The sequence below is a fragment of the Uranotaenia lowii genome, chromosome 1, assembly GCF_029784155.1.
Source record: "Uranotaenia lowii strain MFRU-FL chromosome 1, ASM2978415v1, whole genome shotgun sequence".
NCBI lineage: Eukaryota > Metazoa > Arthropoda > Insecta > Diptera > Culicidae > Uranotaenia > Uranotaenia lowii.
The window spans coordinates 192,630,724-192,651,220 of NC_073691.1; the positions used below are offsets into that span (position 1 = coordinate 192,630,724).

The 20,497-nt window shown below is 30.7% G+C and overlaps 1 protein-coding gene and 1 pseudogene across 1 annotated transcript in view; both read left to right on the forward strand.

The window, feature by feature from the left end:
• Positions 1-590: 590 nt before the first annotated feature.
• LOC129738256 (uncharacterized) overlaps positions 591-20,497 on the forward strand; it is a 57,461-nt gene continuing 37,554 nt past the window's right edge. Inside the window, exon 1 of the mRNA XM_055729440.1 lies at positions 591-1,606. The gene's annotated coding sequence lies outside the window, so the exon portion shown is untranslated. The remainder of the gene's footprint in view (positions 1,607-20,497) is intronic.
• LOC129740744 (U4 spliceosomal RNA) lies at positions 8,793-8,981 on the forward strand (annotated as a pseudogene).

Here is a 20,497-nt window from a genome sequence, read left to right on the forward strand (position 1 = left end):
TAACTCGGCTTCTAATTCTCCGTACTGGATTCGAAGTGAACAGTTGTAAAGTCGAAACCAATCTACTGCCTGAAAATAGTTCACAAAATTCGTCAACAAATTTAAAATTTTTTCTGCTTCCATTTTTAAAAACCTACCAAAACCTCCATAATTCTTAAATAAGTGCCCAAATACCAAGAAGCTGGGTTGGACAAAATAAAACGGAAAAAGGAAAACCGAACAAACCGTACGCTGACACCCTCGGGTGATTAATGATAACGAAAATTCCTGTCCACCTTTCGAAAGAACCTGAAAATGGAAATTAAAGCAGAGACTTCCATCATTCGGAGGTACAATCATCAAGTGAGAACTTTTCCTTTGGGGAAATTCTCCACGGAAAAAATAGTTCAGAAATACTAGCGTTCCGGAAATGCTGCAGGAACAAAACAACCTTCAACCAAAAATCAACCACACCCTGGTTTGTTTGCCAGCTTTCATTAGCGAAATGTAGGACTTGATGGTATGGTGAATGACCGGAAGTGGTCCGTTGGAAGAAAGCAAGAAAGAAAGTGTTGCGTTGCTTTTTTTTTTTCAACCCTTTTCTTGACATTTGTGTTCCTTTTACTTATGCAAAGAAAAACGACTCCTGGTGAAAATCTGATTATCGCAGGACCGACGCCGAAGAAAGAAAGAAACGTGACTTTCCCATATGTTTTCTTTCAAAATGGAAGAGCTTTTGGTTCGAAGTTTCTTGCCGGACTTGCCATGCTGGGTTCATTAAAGTTTCAAACGCAATAACCTTCTCCTATTTTCGGCTTTTTATTTCACTTTTTGATAGAGGTACGAACTATCGTAGGTTCCTCCAATATTCATGAACATTTTGTTACTCGCAAGTGGAACTGACACTTGGTTCAATGTAAGAAAAATAAAATTCAAAATCTATCTTGATTATCTTTTAATTTCTTATACTTTGACCTTAGTTTTTATAATCCTTTAAAATATCTATTCAATCGAAAATAAGAAAAAAAGCTGAAAATTTGGATTTCAGAAAAAACAGGCAAAAAGCCGAATTTCGGCAAGTTTTTTCGAGATAACACCAGACAATTATGACAATTCTGACAATTTTTACAATTCTGACAATTTTGACAATTTTTATGACTCTTATTTCAAATTTTTTGAAAGTTTTTCTTACGGTGAGCAACGACACAACTTTTTCAGCTTTCTACTACGTACCTCTTAAAAACTTATCACCATCTACACCATGTACTAAGATGTTCAGGATTCGGCATTCACTAAAAGCCTCTACGTCCAATTCTGAAGAAAAAAACAAGAGATTCGTTGTGATAAAATACTCTTTTGCTGAGCCATTACACTTATGTATACAAATAAAACGAGAAGTAAAAACAAAACATGAGTAAATGTAGAAAACAGTTGAATGAAATGGAAAGCCCCAGAAAATAATGAAAAAAAAAACATTGATCACACCAAAGAGTGGCTTACCACTTTTTAATTGAAGCGGATTTTTCAAAATCAAACTTACTCATACGAAACTACAGAGACAGCAAATTTCAAAACTCCAAACCAAAAAAAAAACTGGAACAGAATCTAACCAGCGAAGAAGAACGTGGTGTGTATCAAATGGAGATTGCTGCACGGATAAGTGTGTGTTGACTTCCGGTAGACTTTCTCTCGAATCATCCCCCCTTTCCCCACTAGCCTTCAGTCAATCCGTGTAGAAAATCCTTCACCGCGTTGCCATGCGCCAGGTCATCACAAAAATAATCACCTACCCCTGACTAAGATCTTAGTCAAACTAGAACGTAACTCATTGATCGTAATCCACAACTCTGACGAAGGACTACGACGACAACTGACTGGCACTTGGGTAAACAAATTTGGCGGATGAGTAACTTCCGGGGGCGTCTGACGTCGTTGTTGTTGCGAAATTTCTTGAACCCTGGTTTGTCCTGGTCCCGGTTGCTGGAAATCCTCTTCGGCATCCGTCCTTCTAAGCGGCTTAGGAACTTTAGCTGTGCATCGAAGTTCCACCCAAAGTTCGTAACCAAATTCACTTGATGTTTGGTTTTTCCCTTGTACTTTCTGCTGGCTAGGGGATAATGGGTTTGAGGTTAGGTATGCATTACTTCGTTTCAGTTTGGTGGAATTTTGCTGAGAAGTTTCTGAAAACTTTTTTGATTTGAAAGATCATACACCTCTAACTTTTTTTCATTTCAAATTCATTTTTTTTCTTAAAATTACAATGTGTTTCCAACTTTCTCTTCAATGACTCGACGCAATTTTAATCAAATTTTCTTTTTTAAAGCTACTTGTTCTTACTTCCCAAAAGATTAAAACTAGAACAGTCATAGTTCAGTAGCTCGAAAATTTGGAATCAACTCCCGCATCCTTCCTTCGAGTAACCGAAAGACTTCAGCTCAGAATTAGAAAACTCAAACCACCATGACATTCACTAATGAAATTTATTAAATCCTTCACCCTGCAAGCTTCTAGAAAAACAATCTCTTTCCACCGAAACCACTCCACTTGACTCGAAGGATTCACGGAAAGGGAGGATGATGCGACCCCCTCCGGTGTTCCGCATTCCTTCCGATATAATTACCGCGCTGTGTTTCGCAAATTCTTCTAGAAAGGACACCACCACCGTTAGGTCCAAATCGATTTTCTCTCTCCCCCTCCCTCTTATTCAGCACAGAATTGTTCCAAGAGGTTTCAATGATCAAAAGTCGTTGGGTGCGTGTCCTTGTCTGTCTCTCCGGTTTGCTGTCCGTGCCAATATTTGTCTCAGCAAATCAGATTTGTGTACGGGGGTGGCGATAAAAGAAAACAAAAAAATTGATTCCACAATTTCGAATGGCGATGGCGACGTTCGTTTTCTTGTTTGAACAACGATTTTGTAAATAATTAATCTTGTTTTGTCGTCCCCGAACCCAATAGTGAGCCAATCTTCTGTACACCATATATTGTTCAAGTTCATCCCCCCTTACCCCTTAGGAGTCGCGTGAGTCGCAAAAATTGAACATCTGCCGACTGTTCCCGTTAGAATAGAAAATTCAATTGAGGTCGGATTTTCTCGATGTTGTCTAGTTCGTTGTTATTGTTTGTTGTTCTGACTGATTAAAGTTGCTATTTTGTCATTCGGTTAGCGTGAAACTTTCTAACTTTCCCCCGATTTTGATTGAGAACGATGCCTTTGTGAATAAACATAAATCAAAACCTTATTTCTTTAGTGCATGTGTTGACTAGTGTCAATTCTCTGAACGTTAGCAAACATTTTTGTGAACGGATAAAGTTTTTGAAGCCCTGTTTGATGAACGATCTTCCCCCTCAGTTAAAGTTGATTGATTCTCGGAATGCGCTCGAATAATAGTTTACCTTTTCTTTGGATTGATTTTTTTCACATTTTTTATTTAAACTCATTTTTATTGATATTATCTTTAATTATTATTCAAGTGTAAAGCATTAACAAAGTAAAAATACAGAGACGAACTAGGCAAAAGCTGAAAGTCTCTTAAAATAAAGAGAAAAAGTGAAAATAATATTAAATCGCATAAAAATCTTTCAAACGTGCAATCAGGAGTTAAAATTACACATTCGGTACAATTGTTTTTTTTTTATTACAAACTTATTCAACACTTTTAAAAAGTAGGACGAAAACTGTTAAAAAAAACACTTTCTTACCAACAAATATTTTACAAATTTTGTTATAATCGAAATTTGAACTCCGTGCTTTGAACTTTATGCAGTAGCAAAAGATTTTGATTAGCTGAAAATTTCAATACTCAAATAATATAATATTTTTTCAATTTTTTAATCTCGAAATATTTAAAACAGATTCTGTATTTTATATTATTGAATCGATTCATGAAAGTTTTTTTTTAATTGAGGATCTTTGACCTGATTCATTGAATCCCTCTATCCTAAAATGAGATTTTAATTTTGTGGTTGCTTAAATGTGATCGTTGAAATCCATTTCGTAAATTCATTTCTTATTTTTCTTATGGAACATGTTTATGTCCTAGCAGATTCTTCATATGATCATTAACATGACAAAATAGAGAAAAATTTTAAAAATAAATTTCTGTCTATCTTTCTGTCTGCCTGTTCCCTATGAACTCGAAATCTACTGAACCGATTTACGTGAAACTTGACAGATGAAGGCTTCTGAGGCAGGAGAAGATTATTATTCTCCCACTTGAAGGTGGGAAAGGGTCTCTCGAACACAAGTAACAAATCTGCATAACTCGAGAACTGATCATTCAAACAAAATTAAAATTGGCATGAGAGTGTATTTGGAGTTTGGAACCCTTTTCTTTTTCCAGTGGGAAGACAGACATGAGAGAGGGCTCTCTTACAATTTTTTTACAAAATTCTTGAACTTATCCAACCTTGAATCCAATCTTGAACCAAATTTGGCGTGAAAATGTATTTGACAAAAAATATGACAAATGTTGTACAAACATAACGAAAATCTTAAAAATATAAGAAAGTTATCACAAAAGTTTGGCAATAAAATGACAAATTTATGACAAAACTCCCAAATATGACAAAGGCAATAAAGAAAATTACAAAATTAAGATAAATGTGGTCAAAACAAGACAAAATTATGGCCTAAATCTGACAAATATGACAAAAAATTTACAATAAAATGACAACAGTTTGACAATTATAATATATGACAAAATTATGGCATAAATATAACAAAAAATTGACATTAGAATGACGAAACTTGTCGAAAAATTATAAAAATATGACAAATGTGATTAAAATATGACAACATTATTTCTAAAAAATAACAAATATCTCAAAAATATGGCGAAATTATGGCATAACAATAACACAAATTGACAATACAATGACAAAATATGACAAAAATATTACAAAATTATTAAAATAATCTTAAAAAAAGACAAAGTTATGTCGAAATTATGACAAAAATATGACAAACATATGACAAAAATCTGACATCAATTTAGCAACATAATAAACCTTTGTAAAAAATATGACAAATGTGATGACAATAAGATCAAATTATGGAAAAAATCTGTCAAATATGACAAAATTATTACAAACAATTGAAAAAAAAATAAAACACAACAAACCCATGACTAAAGCGCTAACAATGTGAAAAAAGGGACAGATAATACATTTGTCATAAAATTGCGAAGTTTGACATACTCGGATTTATGTCATTTTACTGTCAAATTTATGTCATATTTCTGTCATATTATGACCACATTTTTCATATTTTTGTCATTTTTTTCTAATTGTAAATATGTTTTTGTAATAATCGTAATTTTTTGTCATTTTTTCTCTCATTTGTTATATCATTGTCATAATTTGACAATATTTTACTACTTGTCTCACATTTTTATCATAGTTTTGTCATATTTAAAAAAAAAAGACTGTAATAATTTTGTAACGTTTTCGACATAGTTATGACGAATTTTTTCATTGTACTGCAAATTTTTTGTTGTCGTATTTGTTAAAACTTAAAAATATTTAAATTTTTTTTCTAGTAAACCCCACTTTTTCCAAATTCAAGCCGTAGATGGCTGTATTATATTTTCATGATTTATTTCTTGATCCGTTCCGGCAATGGAGTCAGATCTTGGAACCAAATTTACAGATCAAATTTCAGAAGATAAGTTCAAATCATCTTTGTATTGCAATTCGAAACGAAAATAAAAAAAAAACGAAAATATTTTACGGGTTGCAATAGAATTATGTTGTAATTTGATTAAAAACAATGCCCTCAAAACAATAAAAAATTGAACTTTTTTCAGAAAATTTAATATATTTTTTGAAAGGTGTAACAAAGCAAATCGAGTCAGCTAGTGAAACAATTAACATCAAATCAGATAAATTTATACATCTGTGATCGAAGAAATAAATGTGACGAAAAAAGTTCAAAATATTTCAAACGAATAAGAAGACGAAAATAAAAAAAAAATCAATTGCGCTAAAATTGTGATAAAAATTAATTTAACAAACAAAAAAGAACAGTCGAAAATAGTTATAGCAAACAATAATAGAAAAAAAAAACTTTTCAACAGAGGCTTAATTTTAACAAAATGAGAGTAGCTAAAAAATGACAGACTAAACTACTAAAATGGAAAAAAAATGTTAAAACTTCTTTGAATGAAGGAGACACAAAAAAAAATTGATAAAAATTGTGGTATAGAAGAGAAAAATTTGAGTTCTTATTGATTTAAAATACGAAACAGATGAAACAAATTTACATAGCTTAACAAATTAAAAAATAAATTAAAAACAAGAATTAACACTAAATAAATTTCCTCCAAAAAGGTCTCACATATTGGAAAAAAGAGGAAAATTAGAAGAATAAAGTTTTTGATTGAAAAATGGAATATAAATGACGCCCTTGGAGCCAAAAGAGGATTAAGGGTATAAAATTTTATTTCGAGGAAACACGGTTTCAAGGTGTTGTGTATGGCATCTTTTTTTTTATATTTTCGAAAATTTGTATTTTCTTTCAATCAAAAATGTATGAAAAAAAGGGTCTTTGTATGTTTGGCACTATAAACTAAAAATCGACCATTTTTGCACTCATACCCTTTTGGCTCTGAGCCTCAAATTGTAAAATTCTAATTTTTAAATCTTATCCTAAAATTAGACATAATAAAATCATTTAAATGAGGCAACAAGAAAAAGTTACTTGTGCGGATTTCAATAAGAAATTTTTTAATTTGGATCAAAACAGAAATAAAAATAAACTTAAAAAAAATTAAAAAAAAATCATAGAAATAAAAAAAATTACAACAAAAGTTAAATTAAAATTTAAAATTATTTTTCTTTTTTCATTTTTCGAAATTTGTAAAAACCAAGCTTTTCAGAAAACTCACACAAAATTATAATGCAAAAAATTATAAAGAAATAGTTGTCTTAATAAACAAAAAAAAAATGGAAAGCAATACTTTGTTAAAAGAATGGTGATTGAAATTTGACAAAATAATACCAATCGAAGAACCAAACGAAACATACACAAAATGAAAAAAACATAATTGGGAAACATAAAAAACATTCGAAAGAGGAAAACAAAATTGAAAAGAAAATATACCTCATCTGGGGTCAATTTAGGACAAAAAAGAACAGGAACGATGCAAGAATGTAAGGAAGCTCGACAAAAAACCAGATACGAATGAAATAAATGCAAAACTAGAACAAGCAGCAGCTAAATAGGAAAAGTTGTAAGAAGGAAACTGTAAAATAAGTGATACAATGAAATTTGTTTGAAAATGAAAATTAAAACAAGAAAAATTTGGTTCATTAAAGGAAAGCAGGGTTGCAAATGTGCTTGATTTTTCAGAGTTTGCTAAATTTTTCTCATTTTGGTAACCTGATAAGAATTCACTTTCTCCTGATTTTAAGAAATAAGACAGATGTTGGCTGATTTTTTTTATTTTCAAAGAAATTTATAAGTTTCAATCAGCAAAATAATTTTCCTTTTAACCCAAATCGGTCCTAGAGTGTCAATTTGTTACTACGTATGAGTTTAACTTTTTTCAAACACTCCCAAATGAAAAAAAAATCTTCTAAGGACCCCATTGAATTCATGATACATTTAGATTTGCATCCTTACTTTTTATAGTTGCTCCTCCCAGAAAGCCTTGACGAAAAAAATCTCCTAATGACCTGAATTAAGGTTGCCTGCTTTTTTCAGCACGTGTTCGGGCTGGAGCAATCGGGACAGTTTTATATAATAACCTGACAAAATCCGGGCATTTGATTCCAAAATTGACGACCAAAATCTAGGCAAATTTTTACAAAACCCAAAAACTCCTCAACAAAAATCAAGAAAAAAAATTAAATAAAATATTTTCATCAAAACTCATCGATTAATTTAAAATCGTTTTTAAGGCTTCCAAAAAATCTTTCATGATTAATTTCATAAAACTTGGTAAAAAAAATCGTTGTGTAGGCATTGATTAAATAATTTTACAACACAACTTGTTTTTTTTTTGTTTGATTTGCCAAATATAGTCAAAATATCCGAGCGAAATCCGGGCTTTTTTTAATGATATTCGTGCCGGAGTGTTCCCAAACTTTATATTAAATATCCGGGCAAACCCGGATAAAACAACATTAATCTAAATTATTAATTTAACTCTCAAAGCTTAAAAGCGCTGTAACTCGCTTGTTTCTCAATCGTACAAATTATATAATTTGATCCAAATTTTCAGTTCTGCAAACCATATAACGTTACTAAAATATGATACTAACGCAATATCCAGCTGCAATCATTTCTTTTCATGTTATTAAAGATCAAATAAACAAAAATTTGAAAAAAAAACCTTTGGAGAAAAGGTTGTCTATTAATCAACAACAAAAAACACTAAGTGCTCGAAAAAGCTGATATAAGAAGCTATATGTTGGAAATTAAGATGTGTTTTTGTTAAGTATTTGGTCTCAAAGAAGTTTAAAAAGAAGTTTGAATCGTTTCTTTTTAACATGGTATAAATATTGAATAGTTATAATAAGAACCCTGTCCTTAGGAATGGATGGATTTTGAGGGATAAACTATCCTTCCTGAGTGTTTAGAAAAGGCAAGTAAAATGTTCAACAGCACACAAAAAATTTGAATTTTGAAATCAATCAGGCCTGACTTAGAGATGATGCTACAACTACAAAACTAATCCAAGGTTTTGAATTCTAAGTTATTCAAAAATTATTTCGCTTTGTTGATAGAAACTCATATCTGAACATTAAATTTCAAATGAGATTAAATTCATTCCAGGGGTTCTGGTTTCATATCATCCAAATCTAAACTGTATAGCTTTGCGCAGTGGCGATACAGTAACCAATAAAGTTCTACTAAGGTGCGATTATTGCTAGTTGAAAACAAAACTGTATTTCCGTTTTCATTTTTCGGATTCTGTATCAAGATATGGATCCTTGATTATCTGCTCGAACCATCATTAGAAAATAGAAATGAAAAGCTGTTTTGAAATCGTTCAAATTTGGTTATTGCATTTCTTTGAAAAGTTGATTCATTTTTTTATGACATAAAAATTTTATTCCGGATTTTTGAAACTTCAAACAAAGCTTCAAACTGGCGATCCAAAACTGAAAACTCAGAATCACGTTCATGAGTTTTTCATATTATTCTCATTTAAATTAAGATTCGCAAGTCGGTTTAAAATGATTTAAATTTTTTTTATTAAGATTGAAACCCAAACATCAGAATCACTATTATGGATTTATGATTAAGCATGCAAGATTGCCCAGTTTTTTCCAGACTTGCTTAGATATTTGATATAAAATTTGGAAAAAAAAGTCAGGTTCGATTCGATTGCCCGAGTTTCGATGAAAAAAACCCCGGTTTTGCTCGAATTTTATCACTTTATTTGCAAAATCAAATAAAATCTCAAATTAAGAAATTTTAACTTTTGTTTTTTATTGCGTAAAAACCTAAATATTTTGAAGGAGTTTGATCAAAATCATCATTCACGGTTTTTAGGAAAATTACAATACGATTTAAAATCTGTTGAAGATCAGCTGATCATTGAAAAAAAATTCAAATGTTTCCCTTCTTGAGTTTTGTTGAAAAATATCTGAGTTTCGACCAAATTTTCCCGGATTTTTCGGATATTGCCCAGATTTTAGGTTGCATATTTTAAAATCAAATGCCTGGATTTTGCCAGGTTTTTAGATAAAACTGGCTGGATTGATCCGGCCCGGATGCGTAGGAGAAAAAATTTCGACAATCTTTTTCATGATGACTCCGAAACAAATTAAAATTTTTGGCTAGTATTTAAAATGCTGTCCTGGAATCAAAATTCAGAAACCTTTCTTCGTATTTTTCAGAAATCATTTTGATATTCGGAAGCATATCGAAAATTTAAATTCCTAGTTCATTAGCAGAATCGAGATTCAGAATTAAATTAAAAATTCAGTTCACAATCAAGATAAAATTATCAAGCTTACTTCTTCGTTGGGGAATTCAAGTTGCAAGAATTCGCAGACTTATAATTTCGATTGATAGTTCAATTGAAATTGATGGAAATGAATCTTCCAAGTCAGTTTGTATACATCTGTAAATCCTAAATATCAAGTAAAGTTTATATTTTCATGTTTTTTTAAATAGAAAAACTAATTTTTACTATCAAAAAATCATCCAGAAGAATTTTGCTATGGAATGCATTTGATGAAATTTGAATAAAAAAATGATACTCGAGGCCGTCAGCGAAGAGAAGAATTACTTTATTGTAATAACTTTATTTTTTTATTTTTCGTACTTTCAAAATTTAAAAGTTGAAGCAAATACAACATTCATAACCTTTTGCAGGTGATGAGTTTTGGCACACGAGTGCAAAGTAGTTATATTTAAAAAAAAAATTACCTTTATGTTTCATTTCTTCGCTCAAAATTTTGAAATGTATGGTAGATATACGGCCGATCGATTGAAATTTCAGGGCTTGAAGTTATTAAATCAACAAAAGATATTTGGTGACATCTGACTCGAGGTATCGAAAACTACAGCTATTCGAGTTTAAAAGACTGGCTTTTAGTGGACTTGGAACGTATAAGTCTTAGCAATTTTTTTTAAATTCAGTTTTCATGATAGATTTCAATTTAATATTTCAAGCCATTTTTTATTTAAATCTTCTTGTTGTTTCAGTAGTATTGAAAAAAAAACTAAAATTTATCAATTTTTCTTTATATTTGAATTTAAAAAAAAAAAATCAAAGTTTTTTTTCGTGAAAAAAACCTCATGAAAGTTTCTCTTCAAGCATCCAGAAGATTTTTTTTAAACAATTTTTTCTGCATAAGATGATATCAATACGTGCATTCGAAATATTAAAAAAATTAAAATAACTTATTCCAAAGCTGTTTCCAGCTTCACTTGGACTCTTGATTGAAAATTCTTATTTTTTGCCTGCATTAAATTTTTTTTTCGTAATATTCTTTTAAGTTTGGCTTTGAAGAACATCCCTTAATTTGAAAAATAAATAGAATTTGGTTTTGAAATTTTTTGAATTTAACAAATAGCATATGTTGCTTGAGTTCTGAATCTTGAATTCTAGATGAATGGTTTCGAATTAAAATTTAATTTCTCAAAGCATATTTTTAAACGATATTTTTATCATTTTCAGCTATTAAAAGGAATTTTCAATTTCTAATCTGTGTTCCGTTGTAAAAATTTTTAACAAAACGATTTATTTCGAGTTTTGATTTTTTTTAAATCAGAATTGGAATTGTCTTCAATGTTGCTGAAATCACAAAAAAATCTGAAATTTCACAGAATTTTGAGCAAACTTTCATCACAGAACACAAAATTATGAAATATTTACAGATTTCACAAAATTGTTGAATTTTGAATGCATTTCCGAAATTAAATTTCTTTCGGCCATTATAAAATTTCGATTTTTTACCTTGAATTAGAAATGTATGATAACATTGATAATGTTATTGATTTTTTTCCAACCAAAATGTTAAAAAGACTCAATGTATCATGAATTTCCAATGTAATTCAAGGAAATAGGATCACAGAAAACCATCACAAAATTTTTGGCTTAAATCACAGAAAGTCAGAATTTTTTTTCTCATAAACACAGAATTTTTTTCGGCAACCTTGATTATATGTAAACAACTTTTCATTTTAAAACTTTTATCGTTGTTGTTTTTTCGAACATTTCACTGTTTCTCACAAAAGTGGATTTAGCATCTAAATGAATATAATAATTTTATTTGTGGATTTCTCCAAAATTCATGTCTAGTTTCGTTCAAAAATCGTCAGAGCTGTATTTGTCATCTCTAATTTTGAAATGTTGTTTCATTCAGAAGACTTGTCTGATGGTTGCAAATATTACAATCAAACTCACAACGTAAACGAAAGCCTCGCGCAAAACTTTTCGTTCCGCATGAATTGATTTCCGGTTGGAAGCCGGAGGCAACTTTAAATCATAAAATAACAAAATCCACTGCCGCCTGGCTCACGACAACCGCCGAGAACGTATTCCCATTACTCACAATCCCGCACATATTCATAAACCTTTGCCCGAATCGTACCGACATGAATACATGATGTTCCTTCACTGGCAGCCGTAATTCAGTCACAGAACCCCCTCGGCAAAATGGTCGGTGGAAATCATCCCCCCATTCTTTCGAACTTCAACGCGCTCCATTGATTGCCAAGTTGCAGCAAAAATAAAAACCAACACACAACAAAGATGAAGTTCAACTTTGTGCGAAAAACTTCCACCTACCCACTGTGCTTTACGACGAAGCAAAATGAAAATTTCATTTATAAATAAATTTATGCGCTGCCACATTTCACGCACTCTGCTGCAAAATGAAAAAATGGAATAAAATGAATGAATAAAGCCAGGCAAAAGACAACTTCAACCGGAATGTGGAGTAGGTATTTCGGGAGGGATGGTTTTCGCTTTCTTCCGTTGTCGGTTAAGCATATTTGAGTGAATCCTTCTTGCTGGAAAGGGGGGATATTTTTTGAAGAATTTACCACCGGATGGGAACGCTCGCTCGCTCGCTCGTGTTAAGGCAACATGGGGGCTTTGCTGGAGTTTACATGCATAACTGACAGTTTTTCAAACATTGTACCCCTATTGTAATTGACGGTTTGTGTGGGTGGAAAGGCCTGAGGAACACATCCGGAACCGGTGGAACTTTTCGGTTCGTTTGAAGCCAGTTTGTTCGTTCTTCTGCTATTTGTGAAGAGAATGGGGGGATGATGAAACTTTGGGGTGAGGGATCTGATGATAAATTTGCTCGGGTTCACTGCGTTTGAAATGTATGAATTCACTCCACTCCATGCTGAGCCAAAGCGGGTAAGGGGGGATGATGAACATTGACTTAAATTATTTCCATCTCCACTACGACTGTTTATGTTTGTTGCTCTCTGCCCATGTCAGAATGTCTGATTCGAGTAGAGGTGTAAAAGGATGCCAATAATGGTAGTTCCTAGTAATGGTAATAATCGTGATAAATATGATCAGCTCAGCTTGGCAGTTCAACTTCGGGGATGATTCTGTTGACGACGACAACGACGATGATGATGATGGCGTGCTGATGATTGCGGTGATAATAACGTCATGTGTGAGTTGTGAATGAGACTGAAGGTGGATTGGGTTGGAATTGTAATGTGCGACATCGTATCTGCGGAAATTCTGGGGAAGTGCTGATTTGGCAGTTTGAATGGTTTTCGGTTTCCGATGGGAACAGGTGATTGATTAGCTGCTGCTTCGCCTGGAGGATTCCGTGAATTGCTCCCCACTTTCATGACCTGGCAATTCTAGGGTTGGGAATGGGGGAGTGATCGGATCGTAGTAATTTGCGGCTTATGACGATGATTTGTGGGCCCAGACAAATGTGGAAATTTGTAATGAACGCAAGGGAGAGGAGGAGAAGTTTGTTGATTGCAGACATCGTGTATCGTTTGATGGTGCGAAATGGATCACTCCACTTAGGATTCCGGTGTGAATTATAATTATCGTCCGGATAAAGCGGATCTCAATAATGCGGTTAAATTCTATCATCATCCTTTGATGGCTGGTTTCTAATGGGTGGCGTCTAATTTTCGTCACCGTGTGAAGCAGAGAAATCGCTGGAATGCCTCGGAGTGCTGAATTGATGAGCGGGTAATGAATGCAAATCGAGAATCGGAATGATGATCTATTATTCTAATTGTTGGGTATTGAATAATTTTGCAGACGCGATGATTTGCTTCAATGAGCATGCCTCTCATTGAAATATGAATCGTTAATAAGAATTGAATGGAATAGATGCACATTTTAAATTCAAGACTAAAGCGAAGAGTATTCAACAGATTGACACCAATTCACTTCTGTTTAAAATAAACTTTCAAAGAACCAAAAAAAACGATTTTTTATACAAATTAACTCACATTAAACAAATAGAAACATTTGAAAAAAAAATTAAATTAAAAACAGACTTTTTAAAATAATCAAAATTGTCACAAATGAAGAAACTGTTCAAATTTGATAAAATTATTCAAAATTGTCAATGTTCTCAAAATTTTCAAAATTTTCAAAATTGACAAATATGTCTAATTGTCCAAATGGCCAAAATAATTAAAATTGAAAATTTGACAGAATTGAGAAAATTACCAAATTTTTCAAAATTAACAAATTTGAAAAAGATGAAAAAAATTTACAAAATTGACAGAATTGGCAAATTGACAAAATTGACATCATTGACAAAATTGACAAAATTGAAAAAATTGACGAAAATGACAAAATTGACAAAATTGACAGAATTGACAAAATTGACAAAATTGACAAAATTGAAAAAATTGACAAAATTGACAAAATTGACAGAATTGACAAAATTGACAAAATCGACAACATTGACAAGATTGACAAAATTGACAAAATCGACAAAATTGACAAAATTGACGAAATTGACAAAATATACAAAATTGACAAAAAAGACCGAATTGACAAAATTGTCAAAATTGTCAAAATTGTCAAAATTGTCAAAATTGTCAAAATTGTCAAAATTGTCAAAATTGTCAAAATTGTCAAAATTGTCAAAATTGTCAAAATTGTCAAAATTGTCAAAATTGTCAAAATTGTCAAAATTGTCAAAATTGTCAAAATTGTCAAAATTGTCAAAATTGTCAAAATTGTCAAAATTGTCAAAATTGTCAAAATTGTCAAAATTGTCAAAATTGTCAAAATGGTCAAAATTGTCAAAATTGTCAAAATTGTCAAAATTGTCAAAATTGTCAAAATTGTCAAAATTGTCAAAATTGTCAAAATTGTCAAAATTGTCAAAATTGTCAAAATTGTCAAAATTGTCAAAATTGTCAAAATTGTCAAAATTGTCAAAATTGTCAAAATTGTCAAAATTGTCAAAATTGTCAAAATTGTCAAAATTGTCAAAATTGTCAAAATTGTCAAAATTGTCAAAATTGTCAAAATTGTCAAAATTGTCAAAATTGTCAAAATTGTCAAAATTGTCAAAATTGTCAAAATTGTCAAAATTGTCAAAATTGTCAAAATTGTCAAAATTGTCAAAATTGTCAAAATTGTCAAAATTGTCAAAATTGTCAAAATTGTCAAAATTGTCAAAATTGTCAAAATTGTCAAAATTGTCAAAATTGTCAAAATTGTCAAAATTGTCAAAATTGTCAAAATTGTCAAAATTGTCAAAATTGTCAAAATTGTCAAAATTGTCAAAATGGTCAAAATTGTCAAAATTGTCAAAATTGTCAAAATTGTCAAAATTGTCAAAATTGTCAAAATTGTCAAAATTGTCAAAATTGTCAAAATTGTCAAAATTGTCAAAATTGTCAAAATTGTCAAAATTGTCAAAATTGTCAAAATTGTCAAAATTGTCAAAATTGTCAAAATTGTCAAAATTGTCAAAATTGTCAAAATTGTCAAAATTGTCAAGATTTTTAAAATTGTCAAAATTGTCCAAGTTGTCAAAATTGTCAAAATTGCCAAACTTGTCAAAATTGTCAAAATTGTCAAAATTGTCAAAATTGTCAAAATTGTCAAAATTGTCAAAATTGTCAAAATTGTCAAAATTGTCAAAATTGTCAAAATTGTCAAAATTGTCAAAATTGTCAAAATTGTCAAAATTGTCAAAATTGTCAAAATTGTCAAAATTGTCAAAATTGTCAAAATTGTCAAAATTGTCAAAATTGTCAAAATTGTCAAAATTGTCAAAATTGTCAAAATTGTCAAAATTGTCAAAATTGTCAAAATTGTCAAAATTGTCAAAATTGTCAAAATTGTCAAAATTGTCAAAATTGTCAAAATTGTCAAAATTGTCAAAATGTCAAAATTGTCAAAATTGTCAAAATTGTCAAAATTGTCAAAATTGTCAAAATTGTCAAAATTGTCAAAATTGTCAAATTTGTCAAAATTGTAAAAATTGTAAAAATTGTCAAAATTGTCAAAATTGTCAAAATTATCAAAATTGTCAAAATTGTCAAAATTTTCAAAATTGTCAAAATTGTCAAAATTGTCAAAATTGTCAAAATTGTCAAAATTGTCAAAATTGTCAAAATTGTCAAAATTGTCAAAATTGTCAAAATTGTCAAAATTGTCAAAATTGTGTCAAAATTGTGTCAAAATTGTGTCAAAATTGTGTCAAAATTGTGTCAAAATTGTGTCAATATTGTGTCAATATTGTGTCAAAATTGTGTCAAAATTGTCAAAATTGTCAAAATTGTCAAAATTGTCAAAATTGTCAAAATGGTCAAAATTGTCAAAATTGTCAAAATTGTCAAAATTGTCAAAATTGTCAAAATTGTCAAAATTGTCAGAATTGTCAAAATTGTCAAAATTGTCAAAATTGTCAAAATAGTCAAAATTGTCAAAATTGTCAAAATTGTCAAAATTGTCAAAATTGTCAAAATTGTCAAAATTGTCAAAATTGTCAAAATTGTCAAAATTGTCAAAATTGTCTAAATTGTCAAAATTGTCAAAATTGTCAAAATTGTCAAAATTGTCAAAATTGTCAAGATTTTCAAAATTGTCAAAATTGTCAAAGTTGTTAAAATTGTCAAAATTGCCAAACTTGTCAAAATTGTCAAAATTCTCAAAATTGTCAAAATTGTCAAAATTGTCAAAATTGTCAAAATTGTCAAAATTGTCAAAATTGTCAAAATTGTCAAAATTGTCAAAATTGTCAAAATTGTCAAAATTGTCAAAATTGTCAAAATTGTCAAAATTGTCAAAATTGTCAAAATTGTCAAAATTGTCAAAATTGTCAAAATTGTCAAAATTGTCCAAATTGTCAAAATTGTCAAAATTGTCAAATTTGTCAAAATTGTCAAAACATTCAAAACTTTCAAAATTTTCAAAATTTTCAAAATTTTCAAAATTTTCAAAATTTTCAAAATTTTCAAAATTTTCAAAATTTTCAAAATTTTCAAAATTTTCAAAATTTCTAAAATTTTCAAAATTGTCAAAATTTTCAAGATTGTCAAAATTGTCAAAATTTCAAATATTTTCAAAATTTCAAATATTGTCAAATTTTCATAATTTTCAAAATTTTCAAATTTTCAAAATTGTCAAAATTTTTAAAGTTTTCATCATTTTCATAATTTTTAAAATTTTTAACATTTTTAAATTTTTCAAAATGTTCAAAATTTTTAAAATTGTGAAAATTATGAAAATTTTCAAAATTGTCAAAATGGTCAAAATTTCTTGGATTTAAATAAACACCTTTGTACAGTTTTCAAAAATAGCTGATGCCAAAAATTACAAAAACAAATCGTGATAACGAGCAGTTTCTATTTTCGTTTTGCCAGACAAGACAAACAAAATAAAGTTAATTATCCTTGATGGTAATAAAAACCTTTTCCCAGGTTACGTGCCAGATCATCAAACGCGTCCCTGTCTGGTGCTTTTTCTGGTGCATCTTTCGGATAATTAAGGAAGCATCCCAGCACCCGCAAAACATGAAAACAAATCAGGGCTTTTTGCTCTGAAAACATTTGCAAAAACATCAACAGTCTCATAATCAAATGGGCATTCTGGAGGGTGCCATGGATTTTTTTCTCCCCACCACTAAATCAAATCTCCCACCCAGCAGCAGAAAAATGTTCTTAAATTCAACCTTAATCCGCAACAAATCTGCCCCGTGTCCCTTTTGCCCTCATTCTTCCAAATCCGCAATAGGCCAGCAGCAAATAATAATGAAACGGTCCGAAAAATGGAACATAATTTTTCGAAACCAACAGCGACACCATTCGGTTCTTTTATTCGAATTAGACTAAGGAAAGGGAAGGTGTCTGCTCATCGGCACCGAAGCAGTAATGGCACCCTGGTAGGGGGGGATGATTTCGATAAATCATCTCAGCACCTCCAGCCTCGCTCCGGGAGACAACCGGCAAAAAAAAAATGGAAGGTCTCGTCCCCGAAAAACCACAACGAATGGGGCACTGTTATGACCACTTCGTTTGCGAGGATATTTTTCCGGATTTTATTCTTTTGCCTTTTCGGTAAATTATTCGTCTGGTGGGATTTGTCGCGATTTTACTGGGGTCCAAAGGTTCTTTTTTTCACTTTTGAAAGAGGATATCCTTCGGTGTCTGGTTTATGCTTTGTTGGCACCAGAAGAGACATTTCAAAACGATATAAAATACCGGCACGTGACCGTCCAATCGGATATTAAGATTCATTTTTTTTTTTGGAAAAGTCAATTCAACTTTTCAGATTGGGTATTGGCAAGCTATTTAAGCATTTTTGTGAAAACTTTTGTTTGCTAGAAATGGCAAATCTACAAGCTCAACAACAACTGAAACACTGAATATTGATCATTTTTCCCTCGAGTCTAGAAATAATCTATAAAAGGAAGTAACAAATTAGAACCAAAAATAGGTCTCTCGATAATTTAATCCCTGTCAAGTCCTAGTCATCAGCACCTTCAACGAAATCTCCGAACGACTAAATCAACAGATGAAGTAGATTTATCTAACACTAGACACATTGACTTGGCGTGGGGGTGGGAAATCAGTGGCAATCAGAAACGATGAGCCCACCCTAGCTCATAGGCCTCTGGAAACGAGAGTGTTACCCGGCCAGAAATCTCTCGTCTGTCTGATGATGGCTGCTGAATAATGTATTAGTTTTGCTAGACGAACGAACGTGTCGGAACTCTTAATCAGCATCGGGAGTTCAGCTGTAGTAGGTATAGTTTCCCTCTCCCGAAACGAGGGTAAAAGTTTTATCATGTCCAAATTAATCAACGCACACGTACACATATCTATCTCCCAAATCTGAAAGCTTACAGCTGCACTGAAAAATCATATTACTTTCGAAGAATCTTTATTTAAGAGTTTTTATGAAAAAAATATTGTTATTTTCAACTTCAAGATTTCATAGTTTTCTTTCAATTTAACAAATTTGAAAATTTTAAATATTTAATTTAAAAGTGTTCAAATTTTAAGTTTTTTTCTCCTCTTATCTTGATCCATTAAATTTTCAATTAAAACCAAAAATAAGTTTTCAAAGCAGGCAGAGTTGAGAAAAAATATATTTTAAGGAATTGATAAAAACAAAATTTTACAAACTTGATTTTCAGTTTTTAGTTTTTTGGTATAAGAAAACCTAAATTAGAGAAAAAAAAAACAATTTAACATTAAATTCATTTGAGAACAGCATCCTTCGTCAGATTCTGCCTATCATTTCTAGTTTTGATAATGTGGCCTGTAAAAGTTTTAAAATCGATCATTTTTTTTTGTAAAATCGATCTTTGATAACTGGTGAACTGACAAACTTAAAATTGAAAACAAACAATGATTTCAAATATATTTATTGAACAAAAATATTGTCATACAGTTTCTTAAAAGTGCTAATTCACTTAAAAAAATCAAAGTTTATAAACATATTTTAAACTTTTTCAACAAGAGGAAGAATGACCAACAAACTAGATGTCAATAAGTATCTCTCATCGGTCGGCGCACACTTTTTTCAGTCATGATGTTGATCAGTTTTTCCAACTTATTCTTCGTCTAATCAGTATAATAGGTGGCTGCAACTTCCGTCTTCAATCTCTGCTACTTATCGGTCCAATACTTCTCTTTTTAAAGAATCTGAAGTCTATTTTGTGGATACAGCTGTTTCGAAATTAACAGAACTTGATTATTTTCGAGCCACTCAAAGGCGTTTGAAATTGAATGTCTGCTGACAAAAATAATTTCAATACATAGAATTACAAGTATTTTTGACATCATACAAGAAAGTGAGTATTTGATATTGGAGATTTGAACTTATTTAACAACTTTGTTGACCACTGCAAAAAGATTCGAATTATGCTTTTTGAACAATCACAGATTCCTTTTGCTTAAAATCTCTTTTAAAACTTCGTCAAAATGCTAGTTTTTTTTACAGATTTTGGAAATAACAAACAAGAAAAAATCATCTGTAACTTTTTTCTCAGAAGTCAAAATTACTCGCAATTTTCGAGAAAGGTTATTGTTGATATAAAACCTTTATTCCTTAAATCGTTGTAATGTTCTAAAGTTTAGCCGATCAAGTGCACAAATTTATTATTATAATTTTTACCTAGTTTTTAAAGAATGCTCAAATTCATGAGCTGCTAAAAAAAACTGCAGATCTGGAATCATCGCTCACAATCTAGTTAAAATTGGCTCCTAAATTCTTTGCATCTCGAATCTCTCTTCATTTGGATGCCTTGTGCTTTCGTAAAATGGTTCGATTTTAGATAATAATTTGAAAAAATTTAAAATTCAATTGGATTTGATCAAAATAATACACTTGTTTTTATTCAAGCTATTCAATTACTTTTCTGCTGTTTTTTTTTAATATTTATTCAATATTCTGTTGAATTTAATAGAATAAGTAAATTACAAATTAATTAATTTTAATCTTGAATCAAACTATCTTAATTTTTCGTATTTCATCCAGAAGGATTTCTTGTGTCAAAATTTCAAATTTTTTCTTTATCAAATTGGGTGAACTTTAAATTTCAAGATTTGCATTTAAGAATTACTCCATAATTTCGATTTCGATTA